Source organism: Temnothorax nylanderi, unplaced genomic scaffold, assembly GCF_030848795.1.
Source record: "Temnothorax nylanderi isolate EJ_2023f unplaced genomic scaffold, tnyl_v1.0 TNYL_tig0085_pilon, whole genome shotgun sequence".
NCBI lineage: Eukaryota > Metazoa > Arthropoda > Insecta > Hymenoptera > Formicidae > Temnothorax > Temnothorax nylanderi.
Window position 1 is genome coordinate 670,012 of NW_027249147.1, and position 23,010 is coordinate 693,021.

General features: G+C 34.3%; 1 long non-coding RNA gene and 2 pseudogenes across 2 annotated transcripts; 1 reads left to right on the top strand and 2 right to left on the bottom strand.

Moving 5' to 3' along the window:
• On the bottom strand, positions 1-19,598 carry LOC139774719 (uncharacterized; annotated as a pseudogene).
• A 515-nt stretch (positions 19,599-20,113) lies between these two features.
• On the top strand, positions 20,114-21,216 carry LOC139774706 (putative nuclease HARBI1; annotated as a pseudogene).
• A 473-nt stretch (positions 21,217-21,689) lies between these two features.
• On the bottom strand, positions 21,690-22,773 carry LOC139774711 (uncharacterized). 2 transcript variants are annotated; one of them, XR_011718656.1, is made up of 4 exons: positions 22,587-22,773; positions 22,291-22,391; positions 21,894-22,204; positions 21,690-21,829 (listed from the first exon to the last, which is right to left on the bottom strand). It is a non-coding gene; the product is annotated as an uncharacterized lncRNA (long non-coding RNA). The 2 variants fall into 2 exon arrangements; XR_011718655.1 differs by having other exon boundaries at positions 21,690-22,204.
• Positions 22,774-23,010: the final 237 nt, after the last annotated feature.

A 23,010-nucleotide genomic window follows, 5' to 3' on the forward strand; every position in this document is an offset into this window, starting at 1 on the left:
CTAGTTGCAGTCGGTATCGTCGCGGCAGGAATGTCTCTCTAAAATCGGCGATGAAATCCCCCAGGTCAACCATCCGTCGCGGTTGTTACGGTACCACAGGAGGGCGTCCCCTTTTAGGAGTTCGGGCAGCCCGCGGAGCCAGTGGTCATCGTAGAATCCGTACGCGGCGCGGAGCTCGTCGATCCGTTCCAAGAATGCCCATGGGTCCTTCCCGTCGAAGTGGAGGCCCCATTTTCGCATTTGGTTCATTATCTGGGTGGTGGGGGGGGCGGGGTCCGTCGGGCGGTCGGCTGGAATTATCGTTACGGGGGATGCCGGTACTCCGGTGGGTACGGTCAGCGTTCTTGGAGGGGCGTCGGATGCGTTCGGCGGTATTCCGGTGGGCACGGTCAGAGTTAGCGGGGGAGCGTCGGACGCGTTCGCCTGGAACTGCTCGGGATGGGCGTCGATAAATCGATTCAATCGGCGGCGTAGATCGTCGAGATTGCCCTCGGTGTCGAGTCCGAGTGAGTTTAGTTCGGTTATCAAGTCGGGTTTGCTTAGCCTATAGAAATACTCCTTCATTTTGCCGGTTTCCTGGGTCTGCTCCTTACGGTCAGGTCCCTGTTCGGGCGCCATAAAACAACCTGTGTTCGAAACGCGGATCTAGCTCGCGGCTGGGCTGGGTTCGAAGGAGGTGCGGAGGAACGGACGCGCGGTGAGGTTCGGCAAAATGAAGTGTATCGTGGTTAACAATAACGTGGCAGAGTTTATTCTATGATGCACGGTCGCGAGGTTTACAATGGATTGAGAACACAGTGTAACAGTCGCGGTACGTACAATGGTGCGGCGAGCGCAGGACGCAGAGCCGGGGCGCACGCGGTGCGCGCGGGAATGCACGCGGATGGCGATCGAGTCGGGCGATCGGGGTGTGACGGGTGGCGCGAAGTAAGGCGCGGGGCGCGCGGGCGCGGATACGGCGGCGAGATCGCTGCAATTCGGCGCGTTAGGTGGTAGGAGTACCCGGTGAGAAGCGCTCGGTGGAGGCAGAGACGCGTTCTGCCCCCGTTCGGGTAACTCCGTGTGCAGGGAAGCCGGTCGGGTATCGAGAAGCGCTCGGTGGAGATAGAGTAGGCCGAAGGCTCTCTACCTTCGTCCTGACTAGCGGGGCGTGATGTAGGGACGCCGGTCGTCTAACGAGAATCACTCGGCGAAGACAGAGAGGGCCGGAGGCGCTCTACCTTCGTTCGGACCTGCGGGCGCGCGGTGGAAGAAAGCCGGTCGTCGATCGAGAATCACTCGGCGAAGACAGAGAATGCCGGAGGCGCTCTACCCTCGTTCTGACTTGCGGGCGCGGTGTGGAAGAAAGCTTGTCGTCTTTCGAGAATCGCTCGGCGAAGACAGAGAATGCCGGAGGCGCTCTACCCTCGTTCTGACTTGCTAGAGAGATGCGGGAATTCAGGATCGGTGCGGTCGGTCGGAGCGTTGATCGGAAAATCGCATTTAGCGTTAAAAACGCTCGTCTTTTATACCCGGCGCGGCGGCGTTCCGCAGTGGCGGGGGTAGCGACGGCGACCGCGAGCGCCGGGATGGCGCGGCGGAACGGTCGGAAAATACGGCGTCCCGACGCCGCGATCGCGTTCGGCGGTCTTCGGCCGCGGTCGGCCCCATTCGGCGCGTCGAGGCGGTTGCCGCGGCAAGCCCGTTCGCGGGCTTCCTATCGTTATATGCTAGCGTTTAAAATAAGGTGGGCACACCGTGCCCGTTCCTCGCCCGGCGGATGGTCGGCCGGGCGGCCTCGGCAGGGTGTTACGCCGGAACGATGCAGTTTTCGGGGGTGCATCGTTACACTGTTTTTATTTGCAAGTGTGCTTACTGCATTTAATATTATTAATAATCTAATATTGCAGATAGTAATGTTCTTAACAATGTTCCAATAATTATATAGTTATCCTTTTTTGCTTTTAGTAGTATAACGATTATTATAATACTCTGACAAATGGTATATCACTGAGTCTACGCAATACACATCAATACAGTAAAAGACATGAAATTATACAGTAAGACTCTAAATTTTAATTTCAACGTTATTTGTTGTTTACTAAACTTTAATGAAGCATGCTTATTAGTGGTACGTAGTGCTGATAACATTTCTACTATAATTTTCCTGTGTGTGAAATTCTAATTTATAATGCTTTTAATTTAGATTATTAAATGTCACTTTTACTTTTACAAGAGCTGAGAGCGAAATATCCTGTTCATCCATGATAGCAAAGATATTAAATTTCTTTAGCTGTTATCATATATCAAGAAAAAATCCATTTACAAAACATGATATTCTGTTGAGCGAGAGTTCAATATTAGTGTCTCCGCTTTCAGAATCTTGTGAAATGTTATGGAATCATCATCATTGCTGTGATTAGTTTAGTTACTTTGTGTATTAGAAAATTAATGTGCTTCTAGTCTTAACACATATTTGCAGAATACATTAAACATTTATATTCCTACCCTGCTAGTGTGTGTGTGTGTGTGTGTGTGTATATATATATATACATATCTGTTTATTTTAAAATAATTTTTGTAAAGCAACCACGGAACGTATTGTAATATATTATTTACATCACGTTACTTAAATATGTGTAACTTAAACCAAAACCCATAGTCTGCTTTACATACAAATGTATAAATAAAAATAATACAGCAAATACGAATTTAATTATACATTATTAGACTTTTTAAGTAAATGATTTGCAATTTAGGTAATGCAGCATTTTGAGTATTAATGTAAAAATATTATTTACGTTAACTGAATAGCAACATAAAGATTTAATCAATCTACAATAAATGAACATTGATGATTTTGTCACAGCATAGATTTTAATAGCGGACACAATAACATTGAAGATTATGTGATGGAATCATCAACGCCCATTTATTAAATTTGTCTATTAAGGAAACAATAATACTGTACTATTAACATGCATGTTAGAAGATTTAATATTCACGTTGCTATTCAGTTAATGTATGTAGAAGGAAATAATATTTTAACATTAACAAGGCAAAGAGAAAAAATGGGAAAAGGAAAAGATTTCATGGAGGTGAAAAGTGACACTGTTTGTATTTAAAGTTACATATGTATTCTAAAATTTGGTAAAAAAAAGAAACGAAAGAGATAAAACAATAGAACAGAAAAAGCGCAACTATATAGAACACTCATGAGAACAAGCATTCACGTAGTTATCATTCATATTATAAATATGTACGCTATGGCGCAGTTTCACAAACGTCGATTAAACTTACTCTTCGTCTCTTTATAATTGTCCCTCTTAGAAAGAGACAAAGAGTGAGTTTAATCGAAGGTTACAGTTAATCGACGTTGGTGAAATTGTGCCTTAGAAGAAAAGCGGGTTGAAACTTTTAATGCACTACAACAATCTTTTTCGTATTACGCTGTGCTTTCTTTGGCAGGAGCACTGATCTCTGTACAACTGTTTAACAGACGACGGGCAGGAGATATTGAACGCATTCTTATCAAATTTAAAAAATTATAAAAGAGTTAATAAAAACATGTACACGATCTTTACAAGTCATTATCAAAAGAACACAAAAGATTGCTAACAAATATATCAGATTCTGTATAAGAGGTAAATTAGGACGTACGGTGCCCGTTTTGTTATCAAACGATTTATTTGAATCCATTAATTTGATTTTAAAATATCGAAAGGAATCTAACGTACCCGAAAAAAATCCTTATGTTTTCGGATTGCCTGGGTATAACAAACAAAGGTACAAATATCTCAGAGGTTGCATTTTAATGCGTAAATTCTCAAGCGAATGTAATGCAATTCAGTCTAATACTTTACGTGGTACAGTGTTGCGAAAACATATTGCAATATACTGTATACAACTAAATCTTAATGATATGGAAGTATCGGATCTTGCCACACTCATGGGGCATTCCGAAAAGACTCACAAGGATCATTATCGACGGCCGTTAGCAACCAGAGATATATTGCAATATTAAATATAATAATATTAACACTTTTAATACACTACAACAATCTTTTTTGTATTACGCTGTGCTTTCTTTGGCAGGAGCACTGATCTCTGTACAAGTGTTTAACAAACGACGGGCAGGAGAAATTGAACGCATTCTTATCAAAGATTTTTAAAATTATAAGAGTTAATAAAAACATGTACACACATACAACGATCTTTACAAGTCATTATCAAAAGAGCACAAAGAGATTGCTGACAAATATATTAGATTCTCAAATATAAAAAAATAGGCTAATTAAGAGCCAGACGCGGTAAATGTTATTTTTAACTCTTTACATATTTCCTACCTTAGTAAACTGTACGCCGACTAAATTATCAGACTTGCAACACAGCTCCAGTTGAAGCAGTAAAATCCCCTCCCTCCTTATTACTCTAACCGGAGCTGTGTTGCAAGTCTGACAATTTAGTCGGAGCGCAGTTTACTAAGGTTGAAAATGTGTAAAAATTTAAAAATAACATTCGCGAAACATTTACCGCGCCTGGCTCTTAATTAGCCTGTTTTTCTTATATTCGTGCATTTCCGATGAAGCCTATACTTCGATTATTAGCATGTTGCAACATATTGTACACAACTACATTTTATCGAGGTGTCGGATCTTGACGTTTTGTCGCTTATGACGTTATAAACCAAAGACGTGGTGAAAGATCAGAAGCCTTATAATAATATTACTCTTTGGTTAACATCGGGGATCCAATATCGAACACTCTCAACCTGCAAAAAGATTGTCCGTTAATTTTAGATTGTAACGTAGTAATATATCTGTATTGTGTTATTTTGTTTACTATACAGGCTGCGTTCCGATATTCACTATCAGTACTGAAAATCTATAGTTTATGCCACGTACACTATAGATTTTCAAAACTGGCAGTGAATATTGGAACGCTGCCTGTATAGTAACCAAAATAATATAATTCAAATTAATGTACATTATCAAAATCTAGATAATACATACATAAAGAGCATTTTGCATATTGTATGTTATAGTCTCAAATCTTCGACATTAATACTATTCCTTCTAATATTACAATTTTTAATAGCCCCATTATGTTAGAAAATTCAGTTATTTTAGTGATCAGAATTTTTGTTCGACAGCGGAAACACGATGCATCTCGTATCATATTTTCGAGGTTCAACTGAATTTGAGATCGAACGTTCGGTGTTACTTCGCCACGTGCTGCCAAGCAAGGTGGTGATTTTAATAAACGTTGCGCTACTTGGTTAATGTCATCTTTAGATATTCCATCTGCAAGCATTGTGTTTTTTTATGAATGTTACGGAAGAACCGAATTTTTGTGTTATTAAATTGCAAAGAGCTTTGCAGCTTACTAATAGCTTGCATGAAGTATTCAGGCCGTTTTCTGGTGCCAGTCGCCAGGACCTGTCTACCAATGTCTTCGAATACAACGAGTCGTTGTTCCAGATTCATAAGCAGCATCGACAGCAATTGCTTCTTTGCTCTCTATACAAAAAATAAGATTTTCCAAGATGTAATCATCAATTAAGACAATGATTTAGTAAAAATCAGATTTTAAATTGTATATAATAATTGTATATATATATATATAAACACTCTGTAATAACTGGTTCAGAAAGGTAAAAATCATACCGCTAATTCGTTATCCGTAAATCCGCTCGTCATGGCGACCATCTCGTGCACAATTACTTCTACCATTTCCTTAACATGGGATGGTGTGCATGAGGCGTGAATACAAAATAAACCAGTGTCTGCGTAAGCTATTTTCAGACGCGACTTTCAAGCCATTTGGTAAGACTGTGATCTGCGTCGTTTCATGCTCCTCTTTCGCAGTCGAATAAACAACTTTCAGCAAATTCGGAATGGGTTCTGACAGCGGTGGAAATGATGTAACGGTCTTCTTCTGATTCTCCTTCAAAACAGGGGGTATCCTCTGGAAGGTTACACTTTTTCCAGGTATTGAAACATTGCAAGCGGGAACTGAAAGATTAAAAAAACAACGACGTGTAAAATGTATTAAATTCCTTTCCTTTCTCCTCCTTTAGAAAAAATAAGATGAAAGTTATACAAATTATCGCAGTCACCTTTTCTTAATCGTAACGATTAAAAAAAGGTGACTGCGATAACATTTGTACACGTTTCGACTTTCGCAACATCCTCGAAAACATTTTGTCAACTCGGGAAGATTTGTAGCATACATGTAGAATTCCAGCCGAACCGCCGCCGCCGCCGGAGGCTGTAGAGATGCACTCGAGATGTACTCTACAATCTACAACGCAGAAATGTCGAGGAAAAAATGACAGCAAATCTCAATTGAGTCTGCGTTTCTTATACAACGGATTCGCAAGTGAGAATGCTTGAGCACGGTAACGTTACAGATTTAATCAATCTTCTAACATACACGTTGACAGTACACAATCATTGTTTTTTCAATAAAAACGAAAATTTATTAAATAAACGTTGATAATTATATCACATCATAGATTTCAATAACGGAGAACATTATAGATTTCAATAACGTTGAACATTATGTGATGGATCTATCAACGCTCATTTATTAAATTTTTGTTTAACGATTAAACAACAATACTATACTGTCAACGTGTATGTTAGAAAATTGAATAAATATTTACGTTGCTATTCAGTTAATGTATGTATAGAAAATAATACTTTAACATTAATAAGACAAAAAGAAAAAGTGGGTAAAGGAAAAATTTACATTGAGATAAAGAAAGTAACATTGTTTGCGTTTAAAGGATTTAAAGTATATATGTATTTTAACACTTGACACAAGAAAAGTTGAGAAAAAATTTGATAAGAAACATAGCAAATAATAAAGAAGGTGCAGTTAGAAAGAATACACAGATATACGGCCAGTACGATAGATTTTCAAAACTTAAGAAGTCACACTAATCTCTATACAATCAAATAAATACCGACTATGCAGACGTCCTAATTCCTGTAATTTTATATTCTACCGTCTTTTTAGACGTTGACAACGCTAAAGACAGTAGCGATTCAGAATATCTTCCTTCAGAAGATGAACAGAGTATATCAGATAATGAATTGCCACATGAAGAAAGTGGATCAAAAGATGAACAAAATGTATTGAATAATAAATTGCGAATAAAACACAAATCAGCGTTAAATATAACTGCATCGTCAGCATCAAGTTTAGATGCCTCGCAAATTAACAACAATGTACCAGTATGCAACGACGAAGTTATGTATATTGAATTATCTAATCTAAAAAGTGTGAAACGAAACTATTGCATTTTCTGTAGCAAATTGCAAACTCAATTAGTACGACATTTGGAAATGGTACATAAAAATGAACCGGATGTAAAAAAATTTGCTATCTTACCCAAGAAGAATCAAGAAAGAAGGAAAATTATCGATATTTTGCAGAAAAATGGCAATTTCAAATTTAATACGAACTCTGAAGTAAATAACGGACAACTTATTGTGTGCAGACGTCTTAATGAAAAATATAACAGATTCGCTACAGATTATCAAAGCTCACTTTGCAAAATCAACAATAAATTTAGATTAGATGATTCAAATTCATTTTGTATAATATCCGTATTAATATCTGACGTAAGTAAAAAGTATATTATTATTTCATACATACGATAAAATAACTATTACAGATATGGTTCATAATATTAGCTAAACTTATCATAACATGTATTTAATGCGTCATCAGTCGTCTCCTCATTATTAGAGTCTTTGGTTAGCATCACAGATTTACTGTTGTTCTCGTTGTTCTTATCTATATAGTTTATCGTATTAATATCTGTCATAAGTAAAAAGTATATTATTAGCTTTGCATTTTGCACAAGCAGTATAATCTGTGGCGATCCTGTTATATTTTTATTAGGACGTCCGCATACAATAGTCGGTATTTTATTTGATTGTATAGAGATTAGTGTGACTTCTTAAGTTTTGAAAATCAACGTCACCACTCTCGACGTTTTGAAAAAAAAAATTTACAAAGAATTGTTGCGTTATGATTATGGATAGACGAGTTACGTGTCGATTACACCCATCGGCGGACGTCCTAATAAAAATATAACAGGATCGGTACAGATTATACTGCTTGTGCAAAATGCAAAGGTAATAATATACTTTTTACTTATGACAGATATTAATACGATAAGGTATATAGATAAGAACAACGAGAACAGTGAATCTGTGATGCTAACCAAAGACTCTAATAATGAGGCAAATGATGTATTAAGAACAGTAGTATTTCCTGTTATGAGGGAAGACGATGTTACACGTGCTATCAGATTTGACGAACTACTCATTTTGTATGCAAATAAACTGTGCATGAAATACAAATCGCAACACCAACACGACATGATTTGTGCCAAATTACGTATCCTTTCTTGGCATTAAGAGAAATAAACAAAAATGTAAAAAACTTTACATCGATCTATCATCCAATGCAGTTGCGGCAAACTTATCAATTTTAATTAAATATATCGGAAATCTGCTTATTACTTCTCGTTGTTGTTCGTATCTATAGTTTAGCGTATTAATATCTGGTATAAGGAAAAACTCTTGGATGATTGGATGAAAATTGTCGATAAGAATGCGTTCAATTTCTCCTGCCCGTCGTCTGTTAAACACTTGTGTTTAAGTGACAAGTGTATAAAGAAGGAAGACATGGAAAAAAAGAAACAAGGTAAAGATTTCTTAAAATTATTAACTGTTGATATAACAACAAGTGTTAATAGAACCGTCATTGAAACGCAATCAATTCAAAGGAGACACAAAAAAGTCAATTCAGTGGAAGACATAAAAAAATTATATAGTTATTTAAAGAAAACGGGTTAAAGCTTTTAATGCATTACAACAATCTTTTTCGTATTGCACTTGGCTTTCTTTGGCAAAAGTAACACTGATCTCTATACAAATGTTTAACAGACGACGGGCAGGAGAAATTGAACGCATTCTTATCGAAGATTTTCATCCAATCAGTCTCATCCAATCATCCAAGAATCTTTCCTTATACCAAATATTAATACGCTAAACTATAGATACGAACAACAATGAGAACGACACAGAATCCGTGATGCAAACCAAAGACTGTAATAATGAGAAGACGACTAACGACATTAAATACATCTTGTGGTAAGTTTAGCTAACGTTATAAATTATATCGGAAATAGCAACGACATATATAAATAGACCAAGTATTCTTCATGTTTTTGCCATGGAGGGGGTAAAATCGGGAGTTGGCAGTTTACAACTCCGCTAGCCATCAATATATCGCACAGTGCTTGCAATAATCCGCACGTTCTCATAGTTCGTTGACAAGCTGCGACTACCTTCACACGAAACAATTGTTATTAACTAAAAGTAACAACAGACAAATAATGTAAATTCCATACAGCGCTAATATTTTCGAGCTACCTGAGCAGGACTCGGTGCTACTAGCGCTCGTACAACTCGCACCATGCAGTGAACATTGGACACCTTCTGTGGGCTCCATCCACCAAGATTGTTATCCTCCGTTTCATTGAGAATTTGGAATATCGACGTCAATTTCTGAATATAGCTACCTGTACCGTTGAAATATAAAAATTATTACAGAACGGCGAAAATTATACAAGTTGGTAGAGAAATCCAATGACAAGTATATTACCTTCCTTAAAAAAGTCTTGGTCACTGACGTTTCCCCTGAGAAGATTTAATATCAGCAGGCAACTTCCTCAACAATACCACCATCCGCGTTGCCCTCTTGCTCAGTAACATCAAATATGCGATCAAACGCACTTTCAAACGCCACTATCTTTTGTATGTTAGCATTGCCTTTTGTCAATGGAATGAGCAGCAACAAGACCTATATAGCAAATATAAATAACATATTACAAGCAAAGCTCTTACTATTCCAGGAGCGTTTGTTCAAAAATAATAAATTTAACATACATCATTGCGTGTAACTTCTCTGCTGTCACTCAGCAAATCCATCAGTTTAGAGACACCCATAGGGCTGACCATAATTATTTCCTGAATATCCTTAGATCTATTCGCCAGCAAATGCGTCAGTAGCTTCAGAACTAGCCACCTGACACGGAAGTCAAACTCCTCGAGAAATGTCAGCAACAAACCAACACTGTCCGAGTGCTTAATGAATATTTCTGTAAACTGTTCTCCTATTTGGTTCTTGGAGCCGTGTTTATCGACTGAAATAACGCGAGGTGATCAGACATAAAATTGATTGCGCCAAAGAAATAACGCAGTCTTATACCTTCTTCGTCGAATGTTTCAGGATTCGTTATATTGCACAGAGTATCCAAAGCCAGGCCGATTATCTCGCAATCTGTCCTGTTTATCTCCAGCACCTGCCTGAGCGCGTCTATTTCCTGAGCACCCAACTCCACGCGATACGTGCATGATAACGCCTTGAGCGCACGGCAGGCATCTCTTCCGTCGTACAGCAGAGTAGAAGACTGCAGTCTGTCCACTAGTCTCTCCACCTGTGTTACAAATTATTGTAAGAGAAACGGCAGCGTGAGCTACCTGTAATTAAGTCCGTCGGCCAGGAAGCTTTATCGGATAATTAGCAGCGAAGGCGCTCACGACGTTCGTCCAAAACATAGAGTAGTAACCTTCTTCCGGCGCGTGAAAACATGAAATATTTATCGGTTTCCACTCACCGTATCGGCACCCGTCGGCTGCGTACCGGCGGGAGCGGTTTCCAAGACGGATTTCAGGCTGTTTTTAAAACTCCATTTCTTTCTCGGCGAGATTTCTTCCCACCGCCTGTCGGTGGTCTCGACTCTCGATGTCGCTTCCGCGCTTCCTCTCAAACCAAACACCTCGGACACGTTGGACCCGGTTGCGGGGTGACGAGGAAAAAGGCACGATGTAGCTGAAGCGGAAAGAACGAAGCGATGAACCTGATTGGCTTCGCCATGTTGACTCGACGTCTCGAACGAAGTGTGTGATTGGCCGTCGATAATGGCTTCTGCACACAGGACGCGGAAACGCTTGTCGCGCGGCAAAAAGCGACGCGGTAGCCAATCAACTTTTGGTTCTTACGGAAAAACAACACGTTGATTGGCTACCGCGTCGCTTCTTGCCGCGCGCCAAGCGTTTCCGCGTCCTGTGTGCAGAAGCCATAAGTTTGTTCCTCAAGATGAAATTTCATGGGCAGTGAAAAGCAGCAGCAGATCGTACCGATTGGCTATAAAATAGAGAAGTTCTCGAGTTTCTAGAACTTCTCTCTATTTTATAGCCAATCTCGAGTTTCTAGAACTTCTCTCTATTTTATAGCCAATCAGTACGATCTGCTGTTACTTTTCACTACCCATGAAATTTCACCTTTAAGGCTGATTCATAGAGGCCGTAACCGTTGATTTAAGCCGTAATCTTTAAGAAATTGACCAATCACAGTCGAATGTGAGAAGAATAATCGACTGTGATTGGTCAATTTCTTATAGATTACGGCTTAAATCAACGGTTACGGCTATTATAAACAAACCCTAATAGTTATTTTATCGTATGTATGAAATAATAATATATACTTTTTACTTATGTCAGATATTAATACGGATATTAATACAAAATGAATTTGAATCATCTAATCTAAATTGTATTGTTGATTTTGCAAAGTGAGCTTTGCATTTTGCACAAGCAGTATAATCTGTAGCAAACCTGTTATATTTTTCATTAAGACGTCTGCACACAATAAGTTGTCCGTTTTTTACTTCAGAGTTTGTATTAAATTTGAAATTGCCATTTTTCCGCAAAATATCGATAATTTTCCTTCTTTCTTGATTTTTCTTGGATAAGATAGCAAATTTTTTTTACCTCCGGTTCATTTTTATGTACCATTTTCAAATGTTGTACTAATTGAGTTTGCAATTTGCTACAAAAAATGCAATAGTTTTGTTTCACACTTTTTAGATTAGATGATTCAACATACATAACTTATATTTTTATTAGGACGTCTGCATACAATAGTCGGTATTTATTTGATTGTATAGAGATTAGTGTGACTTTGGTTTTGAAAATCTATCGTACTTGCCGTATATCTGTGTATTCTTTCTAACTGCACCTTCTTTATTATTTGCTATGTTTCTTATCAAATTTTTTCTCAATTTTCTTGTGTCAAGTGTTAAAATACATATATACTTTAAATACAAACAATGTTACTTTTTTTATCTCAATGTAAATTTTTCCTTTACCCACTTTTTTTTGTCTTATTAATGTTAACGTATTATTTTCTATACATACATTAACTGAATAGTAACGTAAATATTTATTCAATTTTCTAACATATACGTTGACAGTATAGTATTGTTGTTTCCTCATTAAACAAAAATTTAATAAATAAGCGTTGATAGATCCATCACATAATGTTCAACGTTATTGAAATCTATAATGTTCTCCGTTATTGAAATCTATGATGTGATATAATTATCAACGTTTATTTAATAAATTTTTGTTTTTATTGAAAAAACAATGATTGTGTACTGTCAACGTGTATGTTAGAAAATTGATTAAATCTATATGTTGCTATTCAGTTTAATAATATATGTATAAAATTCCTATCATCTGTATCATCTTTACAAATATATTAATTTGTATATAAAGCAGACTATGGATTTTTGGTTTAAATTACACATACATTATTTACATAACGCGATGTAAATAATATATTACGATGCATTCTGTAGTAAATTTACAAAGATTATTTTAAAATACATACACAAATTAGCTAGCTAGAAATATAAATGTTTTATGCATTCTGCAAACATGTATTGAGACTTAGACGTACATTGATTTTTCAATACACAAAGCAACTAGATTAGTCACAGCACTGATGATGATACCATAACATTTCACAAGATTTTAAAAGCGGAGACAATAATAGTAAACTCTCGCTTAACGAATCTCATGCTTCGTAAATGGATTTTCTCTGGATACTTGACGAAAGATAAAGATATCTAAAATCCTTTGTCAATTACCATGGATGCACAAGATAGTTTGCTCTGAGCTCCTGTAAAAATAAAATTTATATTAAAAATTGATAATTTAAAAAGATTTCTCATATCAAAGTGTAAAAGATGAGCATAAAGTGTCATCAAAAGCTTATTTAAAATAACTAATTCTAAACATTTTTTATATAATTATGTGACATTTTTCAGGTCAGAAATATGATTTAAAAAGTTGAGATGGGTCGTCTAACATTATGTTACATAAAGAGTGATTACATATTATATATAAATGATACATCCTGATATTCTTGCAAAGCAGAGCTTGACTGATTTCTACCTTGTAAAGTTTATAATATGACTACGTTTACACGGTGGCTTATAGCCCAGTTTAATAACTATCGTATATCATATCCGATCCAAAATTTTTCTTTTTTGATCATAATGATCATTTAGATGTGAGCCTTTTTTGATACTTAAACTACAACTTTAATTTTTAGTATAGTATATAAATTTAATCAAAAATTTATTCAAATGTTTAGAATATCAAAATAGGTTCATATTTAAATGATCGTTATAATCAAAAGAAGACAAATTTTGGATCAAATAGTATTTTAACAGTAATTATTCAACCGGGTTATAAGCAGCTGTGTAAAAACGTAGTCTATATATAATCACGCTTTTCAATATGCTGGACGACCTTCTCAACTTTTCAAGTAATATTTTTATATACTGAAAAGTGTTACATAATAAATATAGAGGAAAAATTTAGAATTAGTTATTTTAAATAAATTCTTGACGATAATAGGTACTTTCCATTTACATCAAAACTCAAATAATTCTCACTTGTGACGTCGTTCTATCCTTTTTGGCAATTAATGAATAATAAAGACAGAATGACATCACATAAGTGAGAATAATTATCTGAGTTTTGATGGAAATGGAAAGCAACTAATATTTAATGTTCGATACGAATATAAGATGCATCTTATTGAAAATGTTAATAAAAAATTGATAAGTATTAAAATATTTATGAAGTTTGATGTAGGCTTATAACTTAATTTATTGTTTAAGAAGTTTTTCTATAAATTTATTTTTCATTTTTTAGGTTGCGTTCACTTTGGACGCTTTCGTGCTGAAAGCATTAATTTATCTTTATTGCTCATTATATGTTGAAGAAAAATAGAATAATATTTTTAATACGAAAGTGTTCAAAGTGAACGCAGCCTTAATGTATTATAAAATATGAGTTCGAATTGATTGGTAACAGAAACTGATAATTATCTATCCTGAAATTAAACTCCTGCTTCTATCAAAGTAAATGATTAATTTCATAGCAAATAAACACCGTTGACCTTTATTAAAATGTTTTTCTCCCAAGCAAATGCTTGCCGCGCAGCAAGAAGCGACGCGGTAGCCAATAAACTCTTCGTCTTACGAAAAGTGTCATACTGATTGGCTACCACGTCGCTTCTTGCTGCGCGGCGAGAATTTCGCGCAAATGTCAAGAAACAATAGTGAAACCGCTTCCCTTTCTTCTTTCTTCACGCAGTCCATGTAACGTTAGGGTTCCTATTGTAACGTTCACGCAGCTCGCGCCTGTTCATTTACTTACGACAAAAGGATCGTCCTGGCCATATTTGGGGAGCGGTACTGCTCGAATTAAGGTCATACTCTTAAGAAGAAGAAGAAGAAGCCTGACCATTAGCTGCAGACTGCAGTCTTTGTCCGCCATAAGCATGAGTACTCGACTAATCATTTCTGATTGAGATACTTTAAGGGGATCCTAAAGCCGTCTGACCGAATTCTATATCTGTCCTTGTATAGACAATGATGATAGACAAGGATAGACATGGTTATAGGTTATATTGCATTCATTACAATTAATCTTTTTTTGTAAGCTTATATTCTTAGTTCCAATTGCACGATATTGTTCTTACATGTTGTCCCTAGATCATGCCGGTCTAATTTTGTGGATATTTATTGTGAAATTTTTGTACAAAGCAAATATTGTCGTCACGTATAACAAAAAATATTAAAACAGATAGGATACTTTTTCTTCGCCAGTGAGTAATAAATCGAGCAAAATCCTTTTCTTCAACCAAACTGGCAGTCTTTATTTAAAAAGCACATGCTTTTTAAATAAAGACTGCCAGTTTGGTTGAAGAAAAGGATTTTGCTCGACAAAAAATATTAATTTTTTTGCGTTTTCGATATAAATTCGATCACCATGACCTAGATTTTGATGCGTACTTTAATTCTAGACAAGAATTTTGCATTTCTATAAAGCCAATTAAAAGATTAGTGCTAAGAAAAAAACCGGTTAGGATCACGGCTTTAGGATCACCTTAAACCTCCATATTAATAACACATTGCTTTCTTTGTAGATCCGCCAATCCGCTGGACTAAGGAAGAGCAAGAAGCAGTACTTCAGGGATTTGCCGAATATATGGAAGAAGGAAAATTACCATCACTGAGAGATATAGAAGAAATAAGAGAAAAATATAAATGTTTAAGTGAACGTTCATTGCCACAAATTAAGACATGGCTCCATAACAAACAAAAAGCTGTACGAAAATTAAGTAGGTATTTATTTCTGTTAATATTACAAATATATTTTAGATATACATATATGTTAATAGTTACAAAACTTTTAAAATTAATTTTTTCTTTAATATATTCGCTTTGGATGATTATCGCTCAAAAAAAACTAAAATTTGAACATTTTTCAATTAAAATAAAAAGTCTGACAGAACTTATATACAAATATATACAAATACAAATAAGAAGATATAGACAAATATATCTCGTCTCCCAAAACAAATGTGTTAAGGTTACAATATTTAAAGGATACATAAAATGTTTTGCCTTTTGATAGTTTGTGTCTTTAAATCTTTTAATTTTTTTCAGCATTACACAATTCTGATTAATCCAGTAACTGAGGAAAACGCCGCGGACGGTGAAGTTTGGTTTATCACGAGCCGCGCAAAGTCATTCCCGCGATGCTGCTCGAGTCGCTGAAGAAGTACGATCTGGTTGATCGACTCAAACAGACGGTCAAGGGATTCACGAACGGACTTGAAAGACATTTACTATAGAAAGTGTTAGCAATGATCCAACATTGCATTGGCAAAGTGATACTACAGTTAGAATTATATCGCATGCATAGAATTATTTTTTTTTATGAATTACGTTATTGGAAGTACAAACATATACAGTACAAGTTAATTTTTTGAATTATACAATAAGGAATTAGTACATAGTATTTCCACATAGTATTTTCAATTACTGGTCATATAAATTTAATTCAATTACATTGTATTAAATATTATATTGTGTTTTATTATATAAATTTTATTGTACGGATAGATATTTCGTTCTCGTATTGTATGATATAATCAGTCTACTTAACACATGTCAAACAACCTTAACTTTTCAAATTATATTTATATAATAAAATGTTAGCACACACGCGCGCACACACAGAGCCAGGTGTCCAACTTGTTGGTAAACTAACTAATAGTTAAATCATATATATGTCTTTGTTTATCTTTCACATTAGACAAAGATATACATATGATTTAACTATTAGTTAGCTTATCAATAGGTTGGAACAACTGGCCCACACACACACGCACACACACACATACGTACATACATACACACGCACACACACACACACACACACACACACACACACACACACACACACACACACACACACACACACACACACATACACGCAGACGAATGGAATATTTTTTGTATTAGATTATTTTGAATAAAATTTGTATTAGATTATTTTGAATAAAATTATTTTGAATAAGTTTTTGACTTTATATCTTTAATACTTTGTATGAGAAGAAATGTTTAAGAAGTGTGATTTCTTTAATTTAAAAAATCCATCATACCTATCTGCGGTATATGTCTATATTTGCGGTCTGTACTATTTTTATAGTTACTCTTTCTCATTTAATCGTTTTCTTTATTTATCTCTTGCAAGAAGTGTTAAAACACATGTACTTTAAATACAAACAGTATTTGTACCTTTTTTATTTCTGAATTTTACCTTTTCCTACTTTTTCTTTTTCATCTTTCAAATATATAAAAATTTTTAAGTACTTTAAGTGTAACATAGTGCATTCAATAGTAAACTGACAAATTCCAATATAAAATACCAGAATAATATCAATATTATATTTATATAATATTAAAATTTCATAGTATTGATTACACTCGATTATTCTTCGAGCTCAAGGAGAATAATCGACTGTGATTGGTCTATTTTCTTACGGCCTTACGATTATGACTAAAACTTTGTTACGTGCAATGGCCTTAAAGCCTTGTGTACACGATACTAGAAATCGGTCCGAGTTTCGGTTTAAGCCAATAAAACTGCTGCTTTTCTGTAAGAGCTGCAAGTTGATTGGCTTAAACCGAAACTTGGACCGATTTCTAGTATCGTGTACACAAGGCTTAATGGCTTCTGCACACAGGACGCGGAAACGCTTGCCGCGCGGTAAGAAGCGACGCGGTAGCCAATCAACTTTTGGTTCTTACGGAAAAACAACACGTTGATTGATGACTAAAACTTTGTTACGTGCAATGGCCTTTAAGCCTTGTGTACACGATACTAGAAATCGGTCCGAGTTTTGGTTTAAGCCAATGAAACTGCTGCTTTTCTGTAAGAGCTGCAAGTTGATTGGCTTAAACCGAAACTCGGACCGATTTCTAGTATCGTGTACACAAGGCTTAACATATGCAATAATGTGACGCGCGATATTCAATGAGTGTATACTGTTTTTCTGAATGTCTTATGTAAAAACTGTATGCAGCGGTCGCGTTATCGTGATGAAAATTATCAGATTTGGAATATCGAATTTTTTAAGTTAGATTCTAAAAATAGAAGATTGTATATACACGTGTGCACACACGTGTTGGGAATTACAAGCTTTAAGTTCGTTATAACAATCCATATAAAATGTTTTTTTTTTAATTAAAAAATTGACTTGTTCTACCTTTTTAGAAAATAATTATAGTTTTGTAAATAAATGGAAAAGATAAAATATAAATGATACAAATATCTGTGGGAACAATAAATACATTTACATACATAGCATTCCTACCAAATTGAGAGACGATCTTTAAATAACAATAAAACACCGGAATTTGTACCATTTATATTTGCAAAATATTAAATAATTATTAATTATAGATACAATCATGTAGTGTGTAATAGTGATTTAAAGTCATATAATTTGTACATACACTTCTTTCCTTTAGTGCTGCTTTACTTTATCCATTTTCGTAATATTTTAACAATCCTTTTCTTCACCTTGTGAGAATCTTAAGTAATTAATCAATCTCACACATACGCGCGCATACATCAAGCTTCATAAATATTTTAATACTTCTAGTTTTTTTACATTTTCAATAAGATGCATTGTACGATATAAAATATTAAATATTAAAATTAATTTTAGTAGTTGTAGTTTTACACCAATTATATGTACTGATTATTATGTACCTCTAGTCCTTAACATCAATACTATGAAATTTTAATATTATATAAATATAATATTGATATTATTCTGGTATTTTATATTGGAATTTGTCAGTTTACTATTGAATGCACTATGTTACACTTAAAGTACTTAAAAATTTTTATATATTTGAAAGATGAAAAAGAAAAAGTAGGAAAAGGTAAAATTTAGAAATAAAAAAGGTACAAATACTGTTTGTATTTAAAGTACATGTGTTTTAACACTTCTTGCAAGAGATAAATAAAGAAAACGATTAAATGAGAAAGAGTAACTATAAAAATAGTACAGACCGCAAATATAGACATATACCGCAGATAGGTATGATGGATTTTTTAAATTAAAGAAATCACACTTTTTAAACATTTCTTCTCATACAAAGTATTAAAGATATAAAGTCAAAAACTTATTCCAAATAATTTTATTCAAAATAATCTAATACAAATTTTATTCAAAATAATCTAATACAAAAAATATTCCATTCGCTGCGTGTATGTGTGTGTGTGTGTGTGTGTGTGTGTGTGTGTGTGTGTGTGTGTGTGTGTGTGTGTGTGTGTGCGTGTGTATGTATGTACGTATTATGTACGTATGTGTGTGTGTGCGTGTGTGTGTGGGCCAGTTGTTCCAACCTATTGATAAGCTAACTAATAGTTAAATCATATGTATATCTTTGTCTAATGTGAAAGATAAACAAAGACATATATATGATTTAACTATTAGTTAGTTTACCAACAAGTTGGACAACTGGCTCTGTGTGTGCGCGTGTGTGTGCTAACATTTTATTATATAAATATAATTTGAAAAGTTAAGGTTGTTTGACATGTGTTAAGTAGACTGATTATATCATACAATACGAGAACGAAATATCTATCCGTACAATAAAATTTATATAATAAAACACAATATAATATTTAATACAATGTAATTGAATTAAATTTATATGACCAGTAATTGAAAATACTGGGTGTTTACGATAACTAATCGGATCTCTGATCGGACTGAGCAGTGGCACTCAACCGCTAGACTTTCTAAATTTCCCTAGACTAATCCGGATCAATGATCCCTGTCTCACAGCACTGATCCACTGATCCCATGGTGGAAGAAAGCTTGACGGAGAAAGAAGACATTATAATTTTATTGAAAGGTAATCTCTCAGGTAATCCTCTTTATTTGTCATAAATAATTGTACGAAATATAAAATAAAGTTAGTAATAGTAATTTTAAATGTATTTATTTTAATATTTTTTGTCTAAACATTGGATTCCTTTTCATAAAATTAATCTATTCCAAAGTTATTGGAGGTTATATTGGAAAAGCGTAAAATTAATAAAAAAAAAACATTTTATTAATTATTAGATAGATAAAAACTGATGATTGATGATTGATGACTGATGATTGATCGATGGCTGGACATCGCCTATAACGCATGAAGGTAGTTCGGAAGACACTATACTGTAGTAAGTTATAAATGTAGATAAAAATATGCAATCTGTAATTATTCATGTTACAATATGAAAATAAGAATTTATTTATATCTTTGCAGAAAATATTGAATATATCCGTCGTGCGCAGACACTCGGCGACGGTGTACAACCGAGTGCGGAGCTGATCTGCGTGGTTTGCGACAAGACTGACAAGCTGTCGAGGTGCTCGCGTTGCTAAGTCTAAATTTGGAGTGTCTAAAGATACTATATGGAGATGTGTTTTTAATGTGGCTTACACGCTAGAGCAATATGTTCAAAATTATATTAAATGGCCAGAAGTTCATGAATTAATGAACATACAACAAGAATTTGCTGCTATTAGTAATTTGCATGTGTGGTAGGCGTCATTGATGGCTGCCACATTCCTATTAGTGCTCCTACTGAATATCCAAACAGTTACATAAATAGGAAAGGATTCCATTCTATATTACTGCAAGGTATTTGTAATCATAAAATGAAATTTACTGACGTTTTTACGGGAATTTGTGGCAGTGTTCACGATGCCCGAGTTTGGCGGCTAAGTGATATTAAAAATACCGATAGATCATGATAGAGATAGATATTTTCCACAACATAGTCATCTTTTAGCTGATTCTGCGTACCCATTATCATATTATATGCTCACTCCATACCGTGATAATGGTCACTTAAACAATATGCAACATAATTATAATACAAAATTATCGAAAACTCGTGTTATAATTGAAAGAGCATTTGGAATGCTGAAAGGACGATTTAGAAAACTAAAATATGTATATATGTACAACACAGAAATGATACCACTAGTTATACTTGCATGTTGCATCTTGCACAATATTTGCATCGATAATGAGGATGAACCATTTGATATGTTAGAAATAGAAAATAGAAATAATAACAATAATCAGATTTATGCAGTAAATGCTGATGAAAAAAGAGACATTATTGCACAGTTATTATTTTAATTATAATTATTATTTCATACACACACATACAAAAAACAAATCTTTTTTATATATAAAAACTAACGATTATTTTTGAAATTATTTTATATTGTATAACAGATCACGATATATCTTTTATTCAGAACTACTTTCTTGTTTATTATAAAATTAAAAGTGTAAGATATGAATTGTCTACTATAAAAAATCATTTTTATAGATTTTCATAACATTTATTCTCTATGAATTATAAAAAAATGTAATAAAATGCATTATATGTATATGTAAATAAAAATGTTTAAAACCTATTGTGTTTTTATATAAGATGTATATAAAAGAAAACTGTTTACATATACGTGTAATAATATATTACTACTCTTTAAATATATGTTTATCTATTGATTAAATAACATGTACTTTATTATTAATGTCCAATCAATTTTTCAAATTACTATACTTTGTATGGTTTACGTCATTACTAATGTGTTTTGATATTCAACTATAAATCTTGAATTATAATAGTATTAATATATTGTTATAATCTCCGTTATTTACTGTAAAAAGATCATTGTTTATATAATTATAATATTTCCACAGTGTTAAAATATGTAATTTTTTTATACAGACTTAAAATTTTTTAAATTTTAACTAGTAAGAAAAAATCAGCAAATATCGATTTTTATAATTTAGAAACTAAATCCGCTAACTCGAATCCGGTAGAATATGTTGCTAGCAATTCTATCAGTTTGTTAGAAAATACATAAATACAAATCAAACAATGTATGTATTCATAATTTTTATTATATTAAACAAAAAGATACATATTTATGTATAATGTATGAAATACAATATAGCAATTGAAAATGTATGTAAATTAACATATCTTTGGTTTAATCACAACGTAAAACAAATTGCACCAGTCTGCAATAAATAATATTTAATAAACATAAACATTTATAATAGTATATTTTTCACTTTTACATACCTAATTCATTGAGACTTATATTATTGATGATTTTATCATTGAAGTATACACTGGAAAAAAAAATTAGATCCAAGACAATATTTATTCAGATAGTACCAATGGCTTATTTACTTAATATAATCACATATTTCTTTAGAATTAGACGCGTTTCCCGTCGCGTTTCTGGTGCTCCTTGGTGCAGTAGAAGACGACTTAGCAACGCGAGCACCTCGACAGCTTGTCAGTCTTGTCGCAAACTGCGCAGATCAGCTCCGCACTCGTTTGTACACCGTCGCCGAGTGTCTGCGCACGACGGATATATTCAATATTTTCTGCAAAGATATAAATAAATTCTTATTTTCATATTGTAACATGAATAATTACAGATTGCATATTTTTATCTACATTTATAACTTACTACAGTATAGTGTCTTCCGAACTACCTTCATGCGTTATAGGCGATGTCCAGCCATCGATCAATCATCAGTCATCAATCATCAATCATCAGTTTTTATCTATCTAATAATTAATAAAATGTTTTTTTTGTTAATTTTACGCTTTTCCAATATAACCTCAAACTTTGGAATAGATTAATTTTATGAAAAGGAATCCAATGTTTAGACAAAAAATATTAAAATAAATACATTTAAAATTACTATTACTAACTTTATTTTATATTTCGTACAATTATTTATGACAAATAAAGAGGATTACCTGAGAGATTACCTTTCAATAAAATTATAATGTCTTCTTTCTCCGTCAAGCTTTCTTCCACCATGGGATCAGTGGATCAGTGCTGTGAGACAGGGATCATTGATCCGGATTAGTCTAGGGAAATTTAGAAAGTCTAGCGGTTGAGTGCCACTGCTCAGTCCGATCAGAGATCCGATTAGTTATCGTAAACACCCACTATGTGAAAATACTATGTACTAATTCCTTATTGTATAATTCAAAAAATTAACTTGTACTGTATATGTTTGTACTTCCAATAACGTAATTCATAAAAAAAAATAATTCTATGCATGCGATATAATTCTAACTGTAGTATCACTTTGCCAATGCAATGTTGGATCATTGCTAACACTTTCTATAGTAAATGTCTTTCAAGTCCGTTCGTGAATCCCTTGACCGTCTGTTT